This window comes from Marmota monax, unplaced genomic scaffold (genome assembly GCF_021218885.2).
Source record: "Marmota monax isolate L192 unplaced genomic scaffold, Marmota_monax_Labrador192_F-V1.1 WCK01_AAM20220418_F8-fsc00033, whole genome shotgun sequence".
Taxonomy (NCBI): Eukaryota; Metazoa; Chordata; class Mammalia; order Rodentia; family Sciuridae; genus Marmota; species Marmota monax.
The window spans coordinates 11,284,435-11,296,062 of NW_026694282.1; the positions used below are offsets into that span (position 1 = coordinate 11,284,435).

At 32.4% G+C, this 11,628-nt stretch overlaps 1 pseudogene; it reads left to right on the forward strand.

Moving 5' to 3' along the window:
- Positions 1–5,478: 5,478 nt before the first annotated feature.
- On the forward strand, positions 5,479–5,578 carry LOC124108870 (U6 spliceosomal RNA; annotated as a pseudogene).
- Positions 5,579–11,628: the final 6,050 nt, after the last annotated feature.

Sequence of the window (11,628 nt, forward strand, 5' to 3'; positions counted from 1 at the left end):
ATTCTCTTAACTCTCTGTGGTCATTTCAGCTAAAAACTTTGAAGGATGGGAATGGTAGAAAAAAACTTTCACAGAAATTCATAAACCCTTCAAGTACCACAAATAGGTTTTAGGGAGAATGAACAATTTATTAGATTTATTGCTTGTACTTGATCACATAACGGAAGTTATAAGGTATTCTACAAAAGAAGATAAAATTGAAGGTTGTTGGTGGAAACCGTTATTGTAAAATAGCCAAACGAGAGATGTGACCCAGGACAAAAGAAGATGTTATTTTATCTTTTCTGTCACCTGTATGTGTCTCTCCCTTGAGTCATCTCTGAGTGTTTTCCATTGTTTTATTTCTTATCCTTGTTGTGAAAGAAGTCTTCTTGTTTAGTAAGCAGAATTAAGGTAGTTGAAGTTTATAGAGTCAATGGCTGACAAACAGTAAGGTCAATGTCCATCCCATCCTGGAAAAATTGAGGTTAGAGCAGGTGAAATTATCATTCTGTTTTGTTTTTATGGCTCTAATGGAATGCCTGAGAGTCCCTGACCTCTGCTGCCAGTCATGTCTTACTCTAATAGCAACGTGTAACCTTTGACACTCATTTAAAACAGGAAATAAGGCAAAGAATGGGTCAATATGCATGTTTGGCCAAAGAAAGTCTTTGAAATAAATTCCAAAGGGCTTTCAAGAAAATCATAACCCTTATTCATTTGGCACATAAGCATTAAAGTTATGGTCAGTAAACACACACACACACACACACACACACACACACAAAATAACCTGTAGCATTTATTTTCTTTCTTACCTGAAGACCTATCTACTAAGTTATCCTACAACATAACCATCCACACGTACACATTGTGATTACTGAGAGTATGGGACACTGCTGCTAACTGGCTGGAAAATACAGGAGAGATGCTTTGGGCATAGAAGGTTGTTGACCTATACACCCAAATCTTTTTTTTTTAAATTTAATGTGAGTTTATTTATTTTCAAAGAATGAGAGAGGGTTTTGTTTTGTTTTTCCCTTTTTTATATGGAGCAATAGCACAATTTTTGAGAAGAGTTAAACATGTGAATGGAGAATGCAAGTGCTGGTGATCGACTGGATACTTGATCACAATAGTGACAACAGGTGCACCACAAGGGGGAAATGTTCCTCATGTACATTCAAATAAAATATCAGGTTTCATCCAGAAAATGATGAAAAAATGTGCAGAAAGTTTCCATGAGGAAGAAAGCTATAGCAGAAATACAATCTAAGGCTTAGTTAGGACTAGCTGCAAATCTTAATTCTATTACTAGAATTATGTACAAGAAGAGATTCATGATTTTGATTAATTATTTTCAATGAATTTGGATAATACTATATATCTTTTAGTATTTTTTCTTTTTATATTACTTTTGATTAAATGATATAGTTGTCATTTAATTATTGAGCAACTAGCATAGAGCAGACATTAACTAAATAATTTTTCCCTTCTCATTAACTGATTATATATCTATCTTTATTGGAAAAAATTAATTTCATTTAATGTGGTGTTATTTGTTGAAGTTCTAGAAATAGAACCATCAAGTAGGATATTATATAAAGTAGTACTACGTCTTAATTTGGAATAAAAAGTTTAGACTGATTCTGGCATACACAGAACACATAGACACATACAACACACATACGAAAACACACCTGCACTTTGGAAGATATCTGTAAAAAAAAACGTAAACTATGTAGGACAGAAGTCTTGTAAATAGGTAGTGAGCATATGATATCCTTTTATTATTTTTAACTTTTTAAATTATGCATTTACTGATGTTGTAATAATAACATAAAAGATATTAATGTTTATAAACTGCCTACATTGTTCTTTAAAATTTTTACATTATTGATAATCATTCTTATATAACTTCTTCATTAAAAATACTATAATATACTATAATATCATATTAGTACCATTTCTTGTCTCTCACACTCATAGATACATTAATTCCTGTAATGTATATTAATTGATGGCAAATGCTTCTGGTCTGCATGCTGGATGATGCTAGTCTCACTTCTTATATTAAAATAAAACTTAACTGTTATTTATTGATTTAAAACAATGAATAAGATATTGGACTCTGCTGGTATTTTACTTATACTTTACAGTGATCTGTGGAAAAATAAGATTGTATTTAATTTTCTTTTTAGTGTAGTATTTATGAAGATTTGTTATAAATGCTCCACTTGGTTTGTATGAAGAATAAAGATGCTTTGAAACACTGTAAGTAACATAGTAATTACTTATTTTTAAGAGTTTTGTAGCATTCAATTGTGGATACATGTTGAATCCTGGGAGGACTGCTCTTTGGTAATTTTCTTTATTGTGTCAATAAAATGAAACTTCCCATTTATTCTGTGATCAGTTTTGGTAAAGTATGTTTTACTGAAAAAAAAAATCATGCAATTGACTGCATAGAGTTTTGAAAAACACCTCATGTTTTGACTGTTATTTCCTGCTTGCTCCTGATTATTATGTATTTATTTCTTCTCCATTATTTGCTTAAGTTATTCTTTTTTTAATTTATATATGATAGCGGAATGCACTAAAATTCTTACTACACATATAGAGCATAATTTTTCATATCTCTGGTTCTATACAAAGTATATTCACACCAACTCATGTCTTAGTTATCCTATTTGTCTCTTTGTCAACAAAATTACTCTTACTAGTTTTAGTGTTTTCTACCTTGAGTTCTACTTTAATATTTTTAATAATTTACTAATTATTTGCAGTTTTTAGAGCACAAAGTTCATTGTACATACAAAAGTTGCTCTACTTTATTACATACATTGTTGAGGTCTTGAATATTCTTGCTTTTCTGACTATTTGATCTGGCGTTGGCAGAGACAGTATACTAAAGTCTCCTATTATTTTTGTGTATCTGACCATTTTGTCTCAAATCTCTTGTACTTTCTACTTTATGACAGCTCCTGCTTTGCTGTTTAGTAGATAAATATTCATAACTGTCATGTCATCATTGTAAGGCACACACTTTAGATTTATAAACTTCTTTCCTTTGCTTGTTTAACTCTTCTGTGGCTGCATTCTACCCTGTTGTAACCAATTTTATATCCTTCCTGCTTTTTGGCATGTCTGTTATATTTTTGACCTTGAGCTTTTCTGAATGCTTTTGCATACACTTGTCTCTCGTATACAACAGAGACCAAGATTTTGCTTTGTGAGCAACCTGAAGATTTTTTGTCTTTTAATAAGCAACTTAATTTCATTTCCAATTTTTGATATGACAATTTTTGTCAGTTCTGACATGTTACTGTGTTACGTGTTTACTGCTTTAGATATCTTTCATTATGAGATAGTTTTCAATACTCTCATTTTTCCTTTGATTTTCTAATTCATAGGATATTATTTTAGTGTATCAAATTGTTAATCTTTATATTAATACCATCCCATGATACTCTCAGCTCTTTATTTTTTGATTGCATATTTTTCCCCAAACTGATAAATAATAAAATTAGAATGTATCATTTTCCTCTCCCTCTTGCAAACCTCTCCTTCTCAACTATAAAGTTACAATGAGATTATCTTTTGGGATCCTTTGTTACTGTAGTTAAACAGCACATCCTGAATAAATGTTTTTGGCTTGTCACTGACAGTATTCTCTCTTTCCTTATATATATACAATAATTTCACCAGAAACTAGCTTGATATTGATGATTCTGGATCAATTCTCTTTTGTGAAGAATGTGCCCTTTAATATTTAGATGCATGTTTTCTTTTATTTCAAGATCATTTTCCTAATTATAACTTAAAATATTTGCTTTGTTCCATTGTTCTGCTATTTCTTTTTGGATTCCAGTTGTATATTTATTGGATCACCTTTGTATACTTAATATTTCTCCCTTTGTTTTATAGTCCATTTATACCTTCCTTTATTGCAGTTTTATTTTATTACCTGCTGGCATTTTGATCTGACATTTTGCTATTTAGTGATTATTTCAGAATGACTGATTTTTTTCTATATGATTATTAATTCATACCCATTTTTGTTTAGACTTAATTGTCTTAACCATTTTTTTCTTAGAGTTTTCAGATTCTTGATATTATTTTATGGTTATAAATATACCATGAGAATGTCTTTTTATTCATAATTTTAATTTTTAAATTTTGAGACATGGTCTTGCTAAGTTTCCCAGGCTGGCCTCAAATTTCTGATCCTCCTACCTCAGCTACCACAGTTGCTGGCATTAGAGGCATGTGCCACAGTACCTGGAATGAGAATGTCATTTAAATTCACATTGGAATGATGTTTCATAGTATTATCAGATCCATTAAGTATTTTTTTCTCATGAATTTTCTTCTTGTTGCTGAGATTTTCTGATCTTTACCCCTTTAGGGGAAGGGAACAGTACCAGGGATTGAACTCAGGGGGCACTCAACCACTGAGCCACATCTCCAGCCCTGTTTTGCAATTTTTCAAATTTAGAGACAGGGTCTCACTGAGTTGCTTAACACCTTGCCATTACTGAGGTTGGCTTTGAACTCATGATCTTCCTGTCTCAGCCTCCTGACCTGCTGGGATTATAGGTGTGCACTACCGTGCCCAGCCTTTACACTCTTTTTTAACGTAATTATTTTACTCTGTTGTTGCATTATCATTATAATTATTAATGTATTTATTATTGCTAATTAAATGAACTTGGTTTTCTTGGTCCAATTATTAGCAGGAAGGTCCTGTGAAGGGTTAAATTTGGGTAAGATAGATTTTCTGTTTTCCCAACTTTGTAATGTTTCACTGACTGAAAATTCCTCTTACATGTGACAATATTACCTTGAATATTCAGTTCCTTTTCCTTTATCTTTCTCTCTGCTTCAACTATTCCTAGATCACTTCAGAAACTTGATTCCAAAAAAATATGGAAGACATGGCTGAAATGTTTATTTCTCCAAGAACAAAAATAAAAATATGTCTTTAAAATTATAAGGATTATAAATGAAGCCATAGTAAACTTGTTACCAAAGTTGATCTCATCACCTCTTCACTAAATTTGTAAATAATAAGGCAGTACCCCTCGTTACAAACTGGTGAATATAAAATGGAGGATACTCCATATTGCATAACTATAGGAAGTGATACAGCACAGAATCCATGAATAACTGAGGATGGGAATGAGGGTCTTAGTCATAGAAAGTGAAGTACCCTTTGATAGCATGGGAGCTTTGACTCATTAAGAGTGGGCACAGCCACAACTCAGCATTTTACGTGTCTGCAAATCCTCCCTCTCCATTTATTTTATGCTCTTCATTGAGTCTGAGGGTTCAAAGGTAATGGAAAATGTTCTTGGATGTTCTTGGACCTCTCCTGTATAGATTCTGCATACTTTCTTCTTTTTTACAGAACATAAAAAATTTTGCCACTATTTGCCATCTCCACTATTTTTCTTAGTGGGTGATGTACATGCCTAATAAAATTAGGATAGATTTTGTTTGCTCCTTCAGCACATTTACTGAAATTGGAAAAATACAGAGATTAGCATGTCCCCTATGCAAGGATGACACACACATTTGTGAAGCATTCCATATTTATTATAATGCATCAATAAAAAGTTAAAAACCATAAAAAACATTATAATTCATCTTTAAATAAAAAAGAACATAAACTGTTCGTTTTGCAACCTCCTTGATATTGAAGGCTTCTATGTTTTGATTCAAAGTGTTATCAACCAGACAGAATCAGAGAATGAAAATAAGCATAAGACTGACCCAATTTGGAAGCAATATTTTAGTAAATGCACTGCTATTAAAGATTAGCAGTTTCTGGGCTGGGGCTGTAGCTTGGTGGTAGAGCACTTGCCTCTTATGTGTGAGGCACTGGATTTGATCCTCAACACCACATAAAAAATATTGTGTGTCTATCTACAACTAAAAAAAATAAAAACAAAAAAAATTTAAAATTAATAAAAGATCAGCAGTTTCCCTTCCTCTAGCTAACTATTAAGAAAAAAAGATTCATTAATATATCAGGGCAGGTATATTTCAAGAGAATAAATAAACTTTACAACAGTGAATTTAAATTAATGTTTTTAAAGGAATTACAATATTAGAAAAGGTAGGTATATGTGATGATATTATCTTTCTGAAATTTAGCCTCACTTCATTAAGCAATGATTATAATTACACAAGTTACCCCCTGGAAAAGAAAACAAGAGAAGCAGAAGGAGCTTAATATACCTAAGTTTAGCACAGTGCCTTATAGAATTGTATGGCATGGAAACTTCAGTGGATAGAGACCCACAGAATAATAACAGCTTTTTCCAAAGAAGCATACTCACAAATATTTTGCATGACACTTATAATCTGAGTCAATCTGCTGAAATCTTCTTTTAACTAGATGAGGTGAACCCTGAGCAATGAATTTCATAATTTTGAACAAACACTCTTTGGTATAAAAAGTGTGGATGGTTTTTAACTTCAATATAAAAATACATAAGTTAAAATTGGAAATTTAATTATTTTAATTTAAGGACTCCTTCTAAGAAGATATTAGTTCATTCTGCAGGGCTTGCTATTTATCTCTTAGCAAAACAACAAGTGTTAAATGCAAAATAGTAGATAGGGTATTCCTAAGAGAATCTAAGCACACAACTAGCTCTTAGTGATGGGAAATTCAGGTCAAAGTCTCACTTATTTCTAGAATCTTAAAGCTAAACAAAACATATAATCACCAAATCCCACTCTCTTAGTTTACAAATGGAAAAATTAAACTCACAAAGTTGAAGTAAAATGCTCACTGTCATACAAGGAGATGGTAACTGATCTATCTATACCTGAAATTCAGTTCTGAGGCTTTTTCTATAAAATTGTAAACTTATGCACTTCTCCATTACTTTATAGGCTTCAAAAATTCTACCATATAATCTACTCTGAAGTGAAACAATTCAAAATCTTGAGGCTGGCAAAGAACCTATAAGAACATTTAATCCCATCTAATCACTGTACACTATGTGAATGATAACTCACTTTCAACAAAATTTGTTTATATAAAAATCAAAAATAATTTCTACAGATGCATTTGTTGTTGAAAAGTAAATATTATACATAAATATTGTAAAGACACACTTCAGATGGAAGAAGAAACTTCAAAAAGTCATGATATAGCATGAAATAATTTAGTAATAAACATACATTAAATGATGTTTCAAAAACCAGAAGCACACAACCATTGTAAAGAAATTTTCATCAAACCCATACTTAATTTATATATATTTAGTTGCACACAGTCAGCAATAAATGTGTAATCTTCTTACTTACTAAGTTAAACTGTATGAAACTCGCATTTTTAATTGAAAACCTACCAAACATATGAGAAACTTTATATCATTGATCCCACATGCTTCTGAGTGATTGCAGAATGGGAGATATTAATCCTGATCTACTCTCCTGCATGCATTTTGTAACATGAGTATTTTCCTAGGTAGAATGTGACTCTATTTAAATGTATTTTTCATTTTTACCAGGGAAGTCTTTAAATACAATGCAATAGCATTGGACATAACATAAATTCATGTGCAATGCCTTTTTGAGAAGGAGCATTTAAAAGGCATTATTAAGGCTAATTTTGATTATACATGTTTATTACATTTAAATTTATGACTTAAATATATAAATTTGAATAAGGTACACATTGATTTATCTGTGAGTAAATTGAAGCCATAGCTAATTTTTGCCATTAACTTTTCATATGATTTACATTTTTTTTTCTTTTTTAGCATCTACAAGACATTGATACACTAGTAACCTGAAAACTATCTGGACTATCTCCATGTTACACCAAGAATCTTGGAGAACATTTTTTTTTAAATCACAGCTATTGATTGAATATCATACAACTTCCAATAATGATATTGCTATTGGAAGTCATCTCTTGAATTTCATCCTCCTGCAGTTTCTTCCCCTTGTCACTAGAGTACACTTTCACTTCCAATGAATGGTTTCTTTCTTCTTCTCTGATCTTTAGTTTTATCTTGTATTAAGACCATCCTTCAGCCTGAGAAGTACCTATCAATGGCTATACACAGAAATTCTTCCTCTTCCTTAGCTAAGGAAAAGATAGAAGTTGAGATGAGACCCTGTAGTGGCAGGTACAAAAGATGGTGAGGGATGAAGTGGGGGTTGCTCCTGCAGCCATTTTGAGGACAGTGCTATCATGACAGCTTCTCTGTTCTAAGGGCTGGCACCACTTGTGGGAAAAATGGAGCAAAAAAATTAAGCATCCATAGTCAAGGTCAAGAATGCTAAGAGGAGATTTTAGTGGATTGGGTGTCAAAACAACATAGTGGGTATCTTTCCAAGTATTTAACAGAGGAAGCAAACTACAAGCAGAACAACCTGATTTCAGAATTCTAGCAGTTTCTTCTTTCATTCAGAATCCTGACTGTTCAAAATTAAATTTCAATAAAGATAAATGCAATGTGTTAAGTTGTCCCTGAGCTATCGGAATCAGATAAGAGGTGTGCAGCATTGTGGGGAGATCACATAAGATTGCGATAACTCAAATGCTCAATTTGTCAAATGGCTCTTTCTGTGCAGAGAGCTGAAGTATCGTTGTGAGTGTGAGATCAAGATCCTGAACAAGTGCTAGAAATAACTATTTTTCTTTGTGGATGAACAAAGACAAATGTATTCTGAATGACGAGGAGGAAAAACTAAGAGTGCTCAAGCTTACATATTTCCAAATATGTTTCTTCAGAAATAAAACTAACATAAATGGTTCATTTCCTCCCATCCTCATTCCTTTGTACAGTATTTTCAGTTTCAGTAAAAGAAACTATAATAGCATTTTGCATTTGCATAGTATTAGTTGTCTAAAAATTCAGTAATATCATGGATAGAAATGGTGTAATTTATTCTTGCAATGCACCATTTGTGTAAATAAAAGGTTTTTTCCTTGCATTTTTTTTTGTTTGTTTTCAACATAGAAAAAGTTAAGATCAGGTTGGAATAATCATACAGATAATATAACTGATAATTGAAAATTGCCATATTCATTATTACATTTCCATCAAGACTAGGATTTTGCCACAGTTAGGTAGAAATACCACAATATCAATTAAAGAATATTCTGCCTACCTGCATTTCAGCAATTAGCTTACATACAGGTTTTCTTTCTATACTACCGTCTCTCCTGCAACACTGTTTTGGCTTGAGAAAATGCAAATCTCTGTTGACAATTACTTATATTGAATTTTTAAGAGTTAAGACACGATTGAATCAAAATAAACCTTTATTCCCAAACTGGAAAAGTGCACACTGATTACTAAATCATATGCTGTATCATAGTAGACTTTTTCGGATGAGTAATGGGCTTTCAAATAATAGTAAAGTATAATAAAGCCATTTAAAATAAATGTTTTCATAAATATTTAGTACATTGCTCAGAAATATTATGGTCTAAATGGAACCTGAGTATATTAACTAGCATGAGAACTCAGGTCTCTGCCCAGAATAGCTTTTTAGGAAAAAATAGGTAAAGAATTCAGAAAATATATCAAGAATATTAGGTTCATAATTAAGAACTCAGAATAATTGGGCTTCTAAGAGTCAGAATCTTGGACAGATCAACAAGTCCAGGAAATTTTCTTTAAACAGAGTTTTTCCCTATCACTGAACTTTCATTGTCATCAGAAATAACCAGATTCCCTTCCTCAAAAAAATCTTCATAAAATCCTTTCCCTTTCAGGGACAGTGATGGATGGCATGTGGGCCAGAACTTTTGTGCAAATACACATATTTTCTGAATCAGGTGCCTGTATTGAGGCTGACCAGCCATCTCTTAATTTTCCTCCTTTTCCATCTGTGGTATTTATGATTTGGGGTACCTACATTTCCAGTGTGAGGGATGACCTAATAGGAATTCTGAATGATACAGTTTTATAAAACATAAAGATCTTTAGCCCAACTTCCAGATTTCATGTAGCACTAAAAATGGTCTTCATCAAAAATTGAATTATAAGCGTGTTTGAGAAATCAGAATCACAGGGGAAATGCTAAAAACAAAATTACTACTATTGGCTATCACAGTAACCTTTATTTGGGTACCATAACAAGTATAAAATGAGTAGAAGTAAATGATGTCTATGAGCCTTCAAAATATTGATAAAAATTAGTGAAAAGAAGAATGATACAGTGTGTATGTGTTTGTCTATGAATAGTACTATCATGTTTTGCCACTGAATTCAGAACACCTTTCAAATGTCAGGATTTGAAGAGACTAAGAAAGTTATTCTAAATCAATATCTATTCTAACAGCTATGATTCTTAACCTAAATTTTTAGGGATCTACAACATATTATTATCCATGTATTCATAAAACACAAGTAGTTAAGCAGTTAGGTAAAAACAATGATGGTCCCTAATATTTTATGGATAGTTCTGGAAGACACATTCAAAATGAAGGACCATTGTAACTTATATTTTCAGTTAAAGAAATAGTATTCATTTATTCGACCACTCACCCATTTTGTCAATAGCTAAAAGTACATATTGAGTGCTCACTGTATAAAAGTGCCTCACTGAGGCACTTTTCTAGGTATTGGGGATATACATCAGTAAATAAAAAAGAAATTCCATGTCTTCACAGAGATTCTGTGTGAAAGACAATGTAAAACTGGTTTAGTCTACAGAGTAGGTTAGAAGATGAAAAGTGGTACTGAGAAAATAAAGTAGGAAAGGAAGCCTAGGGGACACTTGAAGAGTGGGGTATAATTTAAATAGGATAGTCACTGTAAAGAAGATGAAAGCTAAGCAAAGACTGTAAGGGAGGTTAGGAAGCTTACCATGTAGGTATCTTGGGAGATAGCATCATAGGTATTGGGCATAAACAAGTGTAAAATGCAGAGGCAGTAGTCTGCCTAACATATTTGAAGATGGGCATAACTGAAGAAGAATGAGAGGGACAGGAAGTAGTGGGAAAGGAAATCATAGTGGTAGTAAAGAGTGAGGAGACAAATCATATAGGTGATTTTTTAAGCTATTTTAAAGAGAGTGGCTTTCATTCAAAGGAAAATCTGAAGATAGAAGGAGTGTTTTGAGTAGAAGAGTGACCTGCTGTGTATGCATAAGTAGATCTACCCAGAATGCTTTGCTGAGAATTCTATTTATGGAATAGACAGATAAGATAAAAGCTACAAGACCAGTTAAGAAGAAGCTATTTCAAAATTCAGTGCAAGGAGTATATGGAGATAGACCTATGGTGATTGTAGGAGCAGTGATGAGAAATGGGAAGACTCCAGATATATTTTGAAGAGAGAACCAACTGAATTTTCTGATGAAAGGTGTGAGACCCCGAACAAAAACAAACAATCCCCTTGGGTGACTACAGAATATTTTAGCCACAGTGTTTGGAAATATGAAATTATTACTAAAAGACATGTGAACAATTGAAGCAGGACCTCATTTGTGTGAGTGGAAAATGGGAATGATTGCAGGAAAGAGAAGTTTGTGGGAGATCAAAACTAGGGTGCCTTAGAGAAGAAAGGTGAGAAATGGCCTAGAAGAAACAATGAAGAATTATGATACCTGTGCAAACTCTAAGGTCCAAAGTAAGGAGAATGGGAGCAAAAATAATGCTACTTAATA